The sequence below is a fragment of the Anolis carolinensis genome, chromosome 2, assembly GCF_035594765.1.
Source record: "Anolis carolinensis isolate JA03-04 chromosome 2, rAnoCar3.1.pri, whole genome shotgun sequence".
In the NCBI taxonomy this organism is placed as follows: domain Eukaryota; kingdom Metazoa; phylum Chordata; class Lepidosauria; order Squamata; family Dactyloidae; genus Anolis; species Anolis carolinensis.
This window is the reverse complement of record NC_085842.1, coordinates 314,493,680-314,508,213: the sequence shown is the minus strand read 5'-3', so window position 1 is coordinate 314,508,213 and position 14,534 is coordinate 314,493,680. Positions and strand designations below refer to the sequence as shown.

The 14,534-nt window shown below is 39.3% G+C and overlaps 1 long non-coding RNA gene across 6 annotated transcripts in view; it reads left to right on the top strand.

Annotated features, from left to right (window-relative positions):
- The window catches only part of LOC134296799 (uncharacterized), a 140,835-nt gene that overhangs the window by 12,770 nt on the left and 113,531 nt on the right, over positions 1–14,534 (top strand). For 3 of the 6 annotated variants that reach the window (XR_010003666.1, XR_010003663.1, XR_010003662.1), the window contains one exon: positions 7,973–8,101. The exons of 2 other annotated variants lie outside the window; for them this stretch is intronic. This is a non-coding gene — a long non-coding RNA (uncharacterized LOC134296799). The remainder of the gene's footprint in view (positions 1–7,972; positions 8,102–14,534) is intronic. One more of the 6 variants, XR_010003667.1, reaches the window with a different exon arrangement.

Here is a 14,534-nt window from a genome sequence, read left to right as displayed (position 1 = left end):
GTAGTACCTTTTCCTCCAAATTTCCAAACAGTGCTAGATAGTGACATTTTTAAGTTCAGTTCTCACCACTCCTTACCATGACCAAGCATTGTGATTGGCATCCAAAATGTCAAACATCCATGTTGTCCTTCAACCTGTTGTGGTTCTTTCAAAGTCATGGTTTTGAGTTGCCGTATGAAATTACTACACTGCTAAATGGACAGAAGTTCTTTCCACACACATGCCTCTGCCTGCTGTTAAATCTCTTTTTTCCGACTTATTATTCTTCGAAGGCATAAAACATTATACTGATCATTCTTTATGGCTCAAAATGACCTTCAAAATTCACTGACTTCTACTTGACTGTAATATTTTGGCTCGTTAATTTCACCAGCGATATTCTGATGTGTAATTTTATTAAGTTTTGAGTGCAACCATTTATTATAATATGCCTCATAAGATGACGGTCTGAATCCTCCATCAAGAGTTTTAAAAACACACCAAAGTTTGAGAGGATTACACAGATTTGCAGAGTTATGGGGCCATCCCAGTGTACTTTCTTTTGCCCACCCATCAGTGAAATAACAAGACCAGACAACTATGTTGGGATAATTATTGACAACTTTTATTAAATTGTTACCTATATAAACTTTCTTCATGAACTGCAGCCTGCTAAAAGTAGGGGTTTGACGTTGTGTAAGTTGAGGCTGTGGCCATCCCAGACCCACTCCTCAGCTGACTTGGGCGAGTTCCCCACATAACTCACATGAGTCATATCCAACACTTAGGGAAGCTGCATAGAATATTCATACCCCATGTCCAGAGATTTCAGGGATTAGTTCCAATGCCATTTTTGTTCACCCCACCTCAGCTGAGCAAACTCATTGGTGGGGGTTCCCATTCCTGGCCTTCACCAAAATGGGTGCCTTAGGTGCACATCGAGATGTAAATTGTAACCCCAATTTCCTCATGATAGCCTTTTTAATGGCTCCACCTAATGCCAATTACCCATTAACCTCAACAGTGATGAGGAGGTGAAAAGAAAAAACCCTGTTAAAGGGGGTAAAATTCCTGCCCAGCCCTGAAGTGGCCCCTTGGCACACTGGTGGAAGGTGAGAGAGAGGGCCAACTTTGCTGCCCCGATGCTGGATCTGGGAGTGGCAGATGCCTTAAATACTGAGCTCCACCCGCAGAATAGTCCCAGCTGGGACTATCTTAAGGTAAAGGTAAAGGTTTCCCCTGATGTTAAGTCCAGTCGTGTCCGACTCTGGGGTGTGGTGCTCATCTCCATTTCTAAGCCAAAGAGCCGCCGTTATCCGTAGACACCTCCAAGGTCATGTGGCCAGCATGACTGCATGGAGCACCATTACCTTCCTGCCAGAGCGGTACCTATTGATCTACTCACATTTGCATGTTTTCGAACTGCTAGGTTGGCAGAAGCTGGAGCTAACAGCGGGCACTCACTTTGCTCCCCGGATTTGAACCTGGGACCTTTTGGTCTGCAAGTTCAGCAGCTCAGCGCTTTAACACTATCTTAATTGGTCTCTATTCATTGGGGTGGGAAAATAGCCCTCCCCTTCCAGGCATGGCCAGAAGGGGAAACTCAATTCCTTTCTTAGATTAGATGAAGGAAGAAACATCATCTTTTAATAGTTCCAATAGTATTCACAATTAGTGGCTGTGATTTTGTATCATCTGCCTAGCTATGTAAACACTTTAGTTATGTAGCTAATTAGTTTCTCCCAGCCTGACCTCCATCATCTTCATTTACTAAACAGCAGCTGTTGTGAGTGGCAGAGGTCTGTTTCCCTGTCAACCGGAAAGCAGCTAACTAATTTATCCATCCTGCCTGAGAGTGTCCCTGTTCCAATTCCCACTTACACTAGAGATTATTCACAGGAGAAAATAGCGGAAATGTCCGTAAGCTGCTTCTTGATCAACGTGTCCACGTCACCTGTTGGACATTCCACTCTAGTATTTCTTTATATTCAGCCACGTCTCTGCCTGCCCAACACAGTCTGACTTTTTGCAGGTTTGTTGTATGTTTTTCGGGCTGTATAGCTATGTTCCAGAAGTATTCTCTCCTGACGTTTCACCCATATCTATGGCAGGCATCCTCAGAGGTTGTGAAGTATGGAGAAACTAAGCAAGGAAGGTTTATATATATCTGTGGAAAGTCCAGGGTGTGAGAAGAACTCTTTGTCAGTTGGAAAGCCAGTGTGAATGTTGCAGTTAATCACCTTAATTAGCATTGGAAAGGTTTTTGCAGGTTTCAAAGTGTCCTGAATGTGCAGTCAAACACACAAGTGTGCCTGCATGCTCATTACATACTGTGCATGCATGAACATCCACATCTACACGTGCATGTCCAAATGCAATTGGCTTATGCACCCAAAGACCCATGCAAGAATCCACTTCCATATTCTTGAACTCAATATACTAATTGCACAATAGATAAACATGTCCAGTGTATTCTATAGGGGATTTTATACCCAGATGAGAAGCAAATATGTTTTCAGCCCTTGTGATATAGTATAGTATAGTATCATGAACTATTTTTTCTCATACATGAGAGAGTAACACAATTCCAGCTCTTGTGATAAAGAATCTAATATCGCAAGATACTGATTCTCTTCAAGTGCTAAGCTGTCAAATATTTGGGTGGAAAACATAGACACATCATGGTTTGGATGTCAGGAAAATGTCCAGATTTTAGTCCAGATTTTAAAGGAGCTATCCAAGGACAACTCTACTTGATCAGTGCAAGGGAAGGTGATGTTTCCTTGTCATATCACTGCTGCTATTCCCTTCTAGTCACAGAGCTTTTTGCAAGCCACCTGGTCGTCACCTGACATATTTGTGTTGTCAAAATGAGGTTCTTGCATGATTAGTATGATGGAAGGGTCCGATCTAACCTTTCTTTACTGGTTGTATGGGCATCCCATTATGACATCTTAGATGTCACAAGCAATGATCAGTTGCTTGCACATAACTCCATGGTTGATGGGGATTAGTGACAGTGACATGCATGACAAGATGAAGGTCGAGTGCTTAGCTAGACTGGCCAGAGACCAACGTGGCACTGCAACAAATTCAGTCAAGTACACATGGCTGCCATCACAATAGCTCTGTACAACCCTGGCTTAAGCAATCAATGTAGGTTCACCCAAGAGAGACAGGGTCCATCATCTTGATAAGATCAGCATCTCCTTTACATTTTGAATTAGAACCCAGACTATGGTCGCTTCTTCACTGACACTGAGGCCACCCACCTCCCCAAAAGCTTCAATTTAAGCCAAATGGAGAACCTTGTTTATCTCCATGAAATAGGATACGCTAAGAATCTTTCCCATCATAGTGAGGCAAGACCCAATCTTCACAGATTATCCTACCCAATGGATTCATTTTACAAGCAGGTGCACTGTGTCAGTTGTCAAAGATGATGGCAACAAATTCATCACTAACAGGACAGAAAATGACAAATGTTGTAAATGTTGCCAACGGGCCAAATCAATAGACCACATCATTGCTGGTTGGCCTGCACTGCCAGGTATTGATTACCTAGTGAGATGCACCCAAGTAGGGGGATTTTTTTTATCCAAGATAAACCGAGCAGGCAATGTCATCTTAAAATGTGAATGACCTTTACACCTTAGATACCAGAACCCACTTTGAAAAATGATTTATACTCATTTTAGTGGGGTAAACCGATGATTATTGATGAGTCAATGAACTGCAAAACAGCCAGAAACTATGTTTTATGGGTGACATTTCACTCAAATAAGCCAACAATCATGTGGTTCTACTCCCTTGACATAAAACTAAAAGAACAGTTTTACAGTTACATCACAAGAGGACTGGAGTTATCACTCATTAGTTTGCATTTATAAGATAATGGATACAAATAATCATATATCAGTGACTTGCCGTTGCACAATTACATAACTTCTCCTGGCTGAACCCCTTCCAAATCTGAAGGAAATACCATTTACTCGTGCTCCCTTTGTCAGGAAAATTGATCTCCTTCACCTCACCCAATTGATGCCTCAAAAAGTAGGCTTGAAGGGAAGTTGCAATCATTCTAGTAGTGTCAGAATTAAGTAGCAGTCATGAATATATAATATTTACTCATCCATAATTGTCCCATTATTACATTTGCTAGTTAGTCATAGTTGTGACACTATGGTCACAATCATATTGTCCTCTTTCCCAATAATAAACTGCAAGTGGATAAGAAGAGCTATTCCGCTGGTGATCAAAATATGAATTAATTGCATTTTTGTTAGATTTAGGGGAGTTATGTCAGGAATATATTTTTAACTAGGTAACAATGATACAGTGGTTCCAAGACCCCAAATGGATATAAAAATCTGTGGATATATACAGTGACATAGTGTCCCTTGTATAAAATAGTGTCTCTTATATAACATGGCAAAAAAGTAACATTTTCAAGTCTTAAATAGTTGAACCCATGAATACAGAATCTGTGGATACAAAGAACTGGATGCATTAACTATGGTATAGGTTTATTGGCAGGGATCCTGTATCAGCTACATTGTTAAGTATATAAACCCCCTATATGTTGCTTTCCTACTTGAGTCTATATATTTGGGATGTGGTCTTCCTCATTTCCTACTGCTCTTCACTTTATAATCTTTTCTACTGAATCGTCTCTTCTCATGATATGGTAAAGATACAATAGCCTTAAATTATTCATCTTGGCTTCCAGGGAGAATTCAGACGTGATTTATTCTAGAATCCATATATTTGTCATTCTAAGAAATCTCTGGTTAACCACAGAACTCTTATCCAGCACCATCCAATGAGTTGATTTTCTTTGTCTTGGTTTTCTTCACTGTTAGGTTTTCACAGCCATAAATGGAAATTAGGAAAATGATGGAATGGACCATCCTAAGTTTTGTATTCAGTGGGATTGCTTTCCACTTCATGATCTCATCTAACTCCTTGATACCTGCCCTTTCAAGTGCTTGTCTTCTTCTGTTTTCTTGACCACATTCGCCATTTTCAAATTGCAATAACAATGTGGTATGGCAATACTCACAGATTATCCAGTGAGTAAAATTGAAGAAATTTGTCCTTTTGACCTTTGATCCAAATCCAGTCGCTAGCCCTGCCCAGGGACAATCCATTGAATCAATCATGGAAAGGGGAATCAATGGATCTACTCAAGTTGGTGCTAGCAATTGGATTTAGGCCTTTGTTTTGCACCCAAGGCTTTCTAGATGAACTCAGGATAGTTAATTAGCCTGGTGCCCTTGGTGACCCTCAGAATTGCCTCTTCCAGCTACAGAAAGCTCTCCAAGGACATTCAGATGAAATCAATTTACCACCATTTAAATTTAAAACTGTGAGGGATATGTTAACCAGCCTTAAAACCTTGGAGACTATTGAACAATTAAATTTAACCATTTAAAACTTTCACAGAATTAACTGGTATCTGGAATAGTTGTCTCCACTCAGTAATTTTGGAGACATATGTCCAATTCTGGACAAATTAGCAAATTGCAGTGTGACTTTCAAAGAGTTTTGGATTATGAGTGATCTGGAAAATAGGCACAGTTTAAGGTTCTGGGGATCTTTAGCCTGGAGGTGAGATGGTTAAAGGGAGAAACAAATGCAGTTTTCAGATATCTATAGACTGAGATGATTCTCTATTCATACATTGTGAAGACATGTTTGCTTTATGCTTCACACAGACTGTGTAAAATGTTTATGTGCATTTCTCAAATATATGCACATTTTAAATCAAGTGTATCTATATGGAAAATATAGTCAAGTATCCATGCATATTCATTCACAGTCTTGCAGAAAGCAAACAGCTAATGTGAATTAATTCTCCATCTCTTACTTAGAATCCATATTAAATGCATCAATAATAATCCCCATATTGGTCCTGGGTAACTTATACCCAAATTAAAGCCAAATAGAGCTATGTCTTGCAATCTGTTTGATGGTTTTGATGTCTAGAGTGGATGTGTTATTGAGTTCTTACTGGGCCCCATGTAAACAGCCAATTGTGCAATAATAATAATTATATTATTATTATTATTATTATTATTATTATTATTATTATTAGGCTTGAGCGATCCATGAAAAAATTGATTCTAAACTCGTTTCAAAAGTAGGGGGCGCCAGCGTTTCGTTTCTGATGTCATTTCCGAATTTTGCCCTCCAAAAAATTCGAAATTAACGAAAATTTGTTATTTTCTAAATTAATTCGTTAATGGCGGACGCGCATGCGCAGTGGCCAAAAAAAAACAGCACGAGGGGAGATTTTACAGGACTCTCCCGCCCTCATTTTTTGAGTGATCTTCTTCAAACTTGGTACAGTGGTAGAACACATTTAATACTGATAGCTCACCAAAATTTGGAACGTTTCCCTTATCCTCTGATTTTTGGCGAATTTTCATAGCTTTTATAATAAACCATTTTTTAATAATTGCAGAAATCTGTTCCTGGTTTGAAAGTCTTATTTCCTGTTTCATTGGGTTGTCTTTAGTGTGAAAGTCATTGTTCTACTTCAGAAACTTTGTTTTTGTGGCTGAAACTTTGTTAAATTGGTGGACCAAACCATAATATGTTCCATCCATGTCGCTTGCACAAAGTTCAGGCAATGTCATAGATTTTACCATGTTTCTATGACAGAACCAATTAGGAAATGACATTTATCACCCAGGAACAGAAATCATAGTACACCATCAAATCCTTCCTGACAGATGGCCATCAGCCTCTGAATAAGGAAATTAGTTCCTGGTTTGAAAGTGCTATTTCCTGTTTCATTGGCTTTTCTGGGCTGAGAGTGTGTGACTTGCCCAAGTGGGTGGCTGAGTGGGGAATCAAGCCACAATTGGAGTCCAAAATTCAAACCTCTCCCTCCCTCCTTCTCTCTAAACTTCTCATACCTTCCAAGAATTCACATACTGTATGAAAGTTTGGTCAAGATGGTCAGAGGAGGGCAACTAAAATGATCTAGGGTCTGGAGAACAAGCCCTATGAGGAGTGGCTTGAAGAACTGGGCATGTTTAGCCTGCAGAAAAGAAGGCTGAGAGGAGACATGATGTATGAAGTCTCTATGAAGTCATAGAGAGGAGGGAGCAAGCTTGTTTTCTGCTGCCCTGCAGACTAGGATGCGGAACAATGGCTTCAAACTACAGGAAAGGAGATTTCACCTGAACATTAGGAAGAACTTCCTCACTGTGAGCTGTTCAGCTGTGGAACTCTCTCCCAGGGCTGTGGTGGAGGTTTTTTCTTTGGAGGCTTTTAAGCAGAGGCTGGATGGCCATCTGTTGAGAGGATTGGATGGTGTCTTCCTGCCTGGCAGAAGGTGTTGGGCTGGATGGCCCACGAGGTCTCTTCCAACTCTACTGTTCAATGACTCTATGATTCTAAGTGAGGACAAAAGGGGGTGGGGAATGTTAAGAGGAGAGAGGGCCTGGAACACCTGGGAATTGTAGTTTGCAAGTGGGCATAGTACTATTGGAGAAACGTTTGCTTCAGCCCAATGCTTTTATAAATGGTCAAAATTCAGAGGCTTCCTTCTCCTGCATTTTGAAAGCTATTATGATGAAATTTGCCAGAATGGAAGCAAAAATTAAGTACTCTTAGCCTATTAAGTTTCATAATGTTTGACCCATCCACTGATTTTTGGGGATTTCTGAAGCAACATTTTTTTAAAATGTTAGCAGATTGATAGCCACGCCTCCCTGTCCTTCTTCCTTCCACTTTGATTGGCTTGCTAAGGCTTCTGGGAAATGGAGTTTTTTCTCTCGTTATGGCGAATTGCTTCATTTCCACTTAAAAGAATGGTCAATATTCAGAGGCTTCGTTCTCCTGCATTTTGAAAGCTATTATGATGAAATTTGCCAGAATGGAAGCAAAAATTAAGTACTCTTAGCCTATCAAGTTTCATAATGTTTGACCCATCCACTGATTTTTGGGGATTTCTGAAGCAACATTTTTTTTTAAATGCTAGCAGATCGATGGCCATGCCTCTCCCTCCCTCCCTCTTCCGCTCTGATTGGCTGAGAGGCATGCCAACATGGCTTCTCCTCTCAGAGGGGCTACAGCTGCATCCGAAGACATCAGAAACAAACGAAAAAAGGTACTTTTATTATTCAAATTCGTAATATTTGTAAGGGCAGTGAGCAGATGGTTCAATATCAATTCAAAAGTGCTTACGAAACAAATTTTTAACGAATTTAACGAACTAACGAAAAATTTGCTCAAGCCTAATTATTATTATTATTATTATTATTTGAAGATTGAACTTCAAAGACTCTGGCAGAAACCAGTGCAGGTGGTCCCGGTGGTGATGGGCACATTGGGTGCCGTGCCAAAAGATCTCAGCCAGCATTTGGAAACAATAGACATTGACAAAATTACGATCTGCCAACTGCAAAAGGCCACCCTACTGGGATCTGCGCGCATCATCCAAAAATACATCACACAGTCCTAGACACTTGGGAAGTGTTCGACTTGTGATTTTGTGATAAAAAATCCAGCATATCTTTCTTGTTTGCTGTGTCATACAATAAAATAATAATGTAATAATAGTATTTTTCCCTGGCTTGTGGCAGGTTACAACATAGTTAAATAAATACATATATAAAACAAAGGGCCATAACATTTTGGTTTAGAAAAGGGACTTTTCAATGCTATTTTAAGTCAGAAAACCTTATCCATATTTTTATAAAAAGTTACTTTTTCCGTGGGTTTTTTCCCAACCTTAATCTTTTTCATGCCACATTCAACCCTTCAAGGTTGATGCCATTTTGATGCATGCAAATGAGATACAAATACCAGTTGAGATCCTACATCATGCAGGTATAATCTACACTCATCTAGTAAGCATTGGTTGCATTATACCACATTTTTGCCAAATACTGACGTTGTGCAGCTAAGAATCTCTCAGTTGATGTGCTTATAGTCCCAATAAGAATGGACAGTACAGTTTTGGCTATCCAAGGTGTTTGAATGGTACAGGCTAGTAACCAGCTGCAATAAAATCACTACTGACCAAGAGGTCATGAGTTTGAAGCCCGGGTCAGGTTAAGCCCCCAACCATTAAATAGCCAGGCTTGCTGTTTACCTAAGCCGCCCGAAAGACAGTTGCATCTGTCAAGTAGGAAATTTAGGTACACTTTATGCGGGAGGCTAATTTAACTAATTTACTACACCATAAAACTGCCAGCAACACGTGGAAAGGAATGAGGAAGTACAGCACTCGTGGATGATGAAGCAACAGCTCCCCAGGTGGCCGGAATCGAGCATACTCTCGTGAAGCTGGAAATGTTAAAATTTTCTATACTATATGTTGTTTGTCTGAATGGCATTGAATGTTTGCCATATATGTGTTCATTGTAATCCGCCCTAAGTCCCCTTTGGTGTGAGAAGGGCGGAATCTAAATACTTTAAATAAATAAATAAATAAATACATTTCACTGACAAATAATTGCACAACATCTAAGATATACAACTTTATATACAACTCTTACACTTGCAGAACTCCATTTACACAACTGGGAACAGAGTATGAACATTAAACAACGATAAAAAGTCCAGCCACATGTGCATAAACCACCAACGAGATTCCAGCTGGGTATTTCACCTATTGAAATCTCCCATTATGAGCTTAACAAGTATTTATTTCTACAGTGGTGCTATTGTATGAGTGGTGTGTCCTAGTTGCCCTTCCTTCCTATATATTGAGGGGGGAAAGAAAGTAGGCGAATTGAATGGCTAGCCTGGAGATTATTATACTAAATGGGATGCCATCGCCTATCAACACCATTATAAAAACAATGATTCCATTGATATCTCCTCTCTCGGAAATACAAGCTTTGAAGTTAAAAAAAAATCCCTGTATACATTCTTAAAATTTTGATTGGGTGGAGGAAAGAGAGAAAGGGAGAGAAAGAGAGAGAGAAGAATGCAAAGGAAACTCCTGGTTGTAAAAGATTTGAAGGTTGTTGGCTGCCTGCCAAGATGTGGGATTGTCGCAAAACACGGTTGGAGTTGAAATAACAGATGACCAGCAAGGAAATAGCTGTAATCTTAATGAGAACAGAGTACAATATTACAGGAGGAAAAAGTTATTGTGAAAGTCATATTGAGTTGGGAATGCTCTGAGCTGTGAAAAAGCATGCAATTATGACTCCTTTCAGAGCAGATGTTGAGATGTGTATACATTTGTGTGCGTATAATGAAGAAATTCTGATGCTAGAATTCTTGGAGGTGCAGGAGTGACTTTAAAGTGAAAGTAGGGATCGGTTGTCAGCTCTGTTTGGTACCTTGTGCCAAATTCTGCATATAAAAATATGAAGTTCCATGATAATCGCTCTAAATGCCTGTGGCTGGAATTCAGTATGGAACTGTTGCCTACATAAATGGACTCACGCCTGCAGGAAATAGAATTGAGCAGTTTTGCAAGGTGCATATTCACCAAGGAGCAGCTGAAACATTAATGCGCAAGGGAGCCAGTGAAGTGACAGTTGTGCATCAGGATCAATGATGCAAATTTTGGCACATCCAGACCCCAGCTAGGGAATTAGTAGAACCCAGTCTGAATCGGGACATACTTTCTGCTGCCCTAATACACATTATCACAATTTGTAGAACCCTATAGACGGAAGAGACCCCATGGGCCATCCAGAGGAAGCACAATCAAAACAGATGGCCATCCAGACTCTGGGTTGTTGTGTGGCTGTATGGCCATGTTCCAGAAGTATTCTCTCCTGACATGTCACCCACATCTATGGCAGGCATCCTCAGAGGTTGTGAGGTATATGGAGAGACTAAGCAAGGAAGGTTTATATATCTGTGGAAGGTTTTGGGTGGGGGAAAGAACTCTGGTCTATTGGAGGCCAGTGTGAATGTTGTAATTAATCACCTTGATTAGCATTAAATGGCCTTGAAGCTTCATGTCCTGGCCTGGGAAAATCCTTTGTTCAGAGTCGTTAGCTGCCCCGGATTAATTCATGTCTGGAATTCCTCTGTCTTCAGAGTGTTGTTCCTTATTTACTGTTCTGATTTTGGAGTTTTTAAATATTGGTAGCCAGACTTTGTTCATTTTCATGGTTTCTTCCTTTCTGTTGAGATTGTCCACATGCTTGTGGATTTCAGTGGCTTCTCTGTGTAGTCTGACATGATAGTTGTTGGAGTGGCCCAGCATCTCTGTGTTCTCAAATAATATACTGTGTCCAGGTTGGTTCATCAAGTGCTCTGCTATGGCTGACTTCTCTGGTTGACTTCCACAGATATATAAACCTTCCTTGCTTAGTCTCTCCATATCCCTCACAACCTCTGAGGATGCCTGCCATAGATGTGGGCAAAACGTCAGGAGAGAATACTTCTGGAACATGGCCATACAGCCCGGAAAACAAACAACAACCCTGTGATTCCAGCCATGAAAACCTTCGAGAATACATCCAGATTCTGTTTAAAACCTTCAAAGAAGGAGCCTTCATCACACGCAAAGGCAATTTGAACCTATTATTCCATATCCTAGTCTCCAGAACAGTAGAAAACAATCTTGTCCTCTCATCAATGTGACATCCCTTCAAATATTTAAACATGGCTATCATATTGCCTCTTAGCCAAGGCTGGACAAATATAATAATAATAATACAGTAGAGTCTCACTTATCCAACACTCGCTTATCCAAAGTTCTGGATTATCCAACACATTTTTGTAGTCAATGTTTTCAATACATCATGATATTTTGGTGCTAAATTTGTAAATACAGTAATTACTACGTAGCATTACTGCATATTGAACTACATTTTCTGTCAAATGTGTTGTATAACATGATGTTTTGGTGCTTAATTTGTAAAATCATAACCTAATTTGATGTTTAATAGGCTGCTCCTTAATCTCTCCTTATTATCCAACATATTCACTTATCCAACGTTCTGCCGGCCAGTTTATGTTGAATAAGTGAGACTCTACTGTAATAATAATAATAATAATAATAATAATAATAATAATAATAATAATAATAATATCCCTTTGTATTCAACATGGGCTGGAACTACACTGAGTGTGCACTGCCATATAATCTAGTTCAATGTAGTTAATCTGCATTCTGAAACTGGATTATATGGCATTGTAGATCCAGCCATGTTAATAATAAGAGGTTCGATGCTTCTTTTTTGGAAGAGGCTCTTTCATTTTAACAACCACAGTGCAGGATGACACAATCAGAGCTAGGAACAAACTGGTTAAAATCAATTAAGTTATCAGTTACATTGGAAATTTTCTAACAAAAGGGATATCTTAATTAGATTTATTACTTTTCACCCAAAGTGATTGACTGAAATTGGATTTTCAGGATTAATTTAATTCCAGGATCAAGTTAATAAGTAAATTATTAATTAATTAATTAATTAAAGAAGGCACAATTCTCCATATTACTATCAATTAAAGGCATTCATGAACCCTTTTCTATTACGTTTTTGTTTTCTAAGCACAATGTACTGGGAATATGTGAATCAATTGAATTTGGCTCACGCTAATGGTGAAGAATCTCAGTTCAGTTCATTTTTTAAAATTCAGAAATTATATGTTTGGAATATTGTTCTACTTTAAATGCTGTGGTCCCATCCTATGAACTACAGTGAAAATTGATATAAGTACTATAAGAATATACAGTAGGCCCTCCAGTTTTGTTGAATTAGGAGCATAGGACTTCCATCTCACTAGACAACCGTAAATTAATAAAATACCATATCAACCTGGAGGAATACTCTTCTATGAATCTCTAGATCCTCCACTACAACCCTACTGTGAACATGGAAGTTTACCATAGAATAACACTGCGGGAGCTAGAGATTCCTATCGAGGATATCTTAATCCCGAAGCATTTGTTGGAGGCACCTATGTGCCATTGGGATAGAACCAGGAGGCACAGAGATGGCTTTCAAAAGACTGAATGTGGTCTGCAGACCTCATGAATCCTATCCCTGCATTACAAAGACAATGTATTATAATACATTTCTGTTAACATTGACATACGCACTATGTCCACAGTCCTATGCCAGGGAGCATGAACTCCAACATGCAGAATTTTTAATTAATTGTGCAATGCAGCCCTTATGTTGAATGGCAGGATTGTGAAACTGAACCAAGGCATCAAATAATAATACAGAAGTGCACGTCTATGCATAACGGGTATGACAAAACCATGCACAATGCACATCTTTGCTCCTCCAACCTTGAACATGGTCCTTCCACACTGGTCAGAAATGGAGGGCAATCCAATGTTAAATGAAACTAATGCTTCAATGTGGTAGTCATTTCTTAGCAAAATTGTGCAAAATGAGACTGGTATCAAATGCAGTTATGGGTAGGGTATAGATTGCTAAATTATCTCTAATCCAACATGAACATGAAGTGAAATCAAAGGTGCTCCTTCATAACCACATAATCCAAATCAGAATGTGGATTAAAGCAATCCAGTTCCACTCTAGAGAGTTTCCACACTCATCCCAGGAACCGTGAAAAAGCTCTTGCAGCAATTACAAAACTTCCGTTGAGCTGAATTGAGACAACAGAATGATTTTTTTTTTCTTAGCCCATGTGGAGAAATGTGCTGCAGCAGCTCATCGGATGAGATTCAGCAATGGATCTCATTTTCCAACTCAAAAACAAAAAGGGGAAAGCAATTTCTTCTCCAGGAGGGAGGGAAAAGGTGTTTGTTGACTTTCTAAGAGTGCCATATCTGGTTCCTTCATCCGAATTTTCCAGTGGCGGTGCTGTTTACGCAAGTGCTATACATGTTTCTCCTGAATTTTTGCTTTGCAGTGTCCATATGATGATCAACTGCAGCACATTTTATCATCAATTTTGGACTTTCTCCTAAAAATTTTAACATGTGTTTTCCATGTGGATGCACATTGCACAGTGCAAATCAGGAGTGTGTATTTTGTAGCCACTTCCCCTTATAATCCACATCATTCTGGATTTTACAGTATGTGTAGATGGGACCAGTAGTTTCTCTTGAAAGCAAAGTGATGCTCAAAATTCCATATATGAAGAGAGAAATTCCAGCTATTAAAGATGGGTTGAGAAAAAGAAGAGGCACTAAGGGTCATACTACAAAGGCTATTTTCTGCTCACAAAATACTGTTTTTGTATATGTTTTCAGTATTTATTTCAATGTAAATTTTTCATGCAAAGTCTCAAACTGTGAAAATTTTGTAGAATCACATTCCTGACATTTTTTCAATATTTTAAAAATATTTGTTTCATGCTTACTATCTATATTACTGTGCTAATCCTTCATATGCATGTTATGAAGAGATAATTGCCTTGCAGACAATTTTATGGGCCAGTAGGTAGAAGAGGCAACATGGGGATCAGCTATTCTCAATCTCATCCTAACAAAAATTGGGGATTTGATCAATGCAGTCGAAATGGTCAGATCCTTAGGGGCAAGTGACCATGTGCTCCTGCAGTTTGCAATTCAAAGGGAGGCCAAAACTAAGACAAGTCAAACCCTTGACTTTAGGAGAGCTGACTTCCGAAAAATGAAGGAA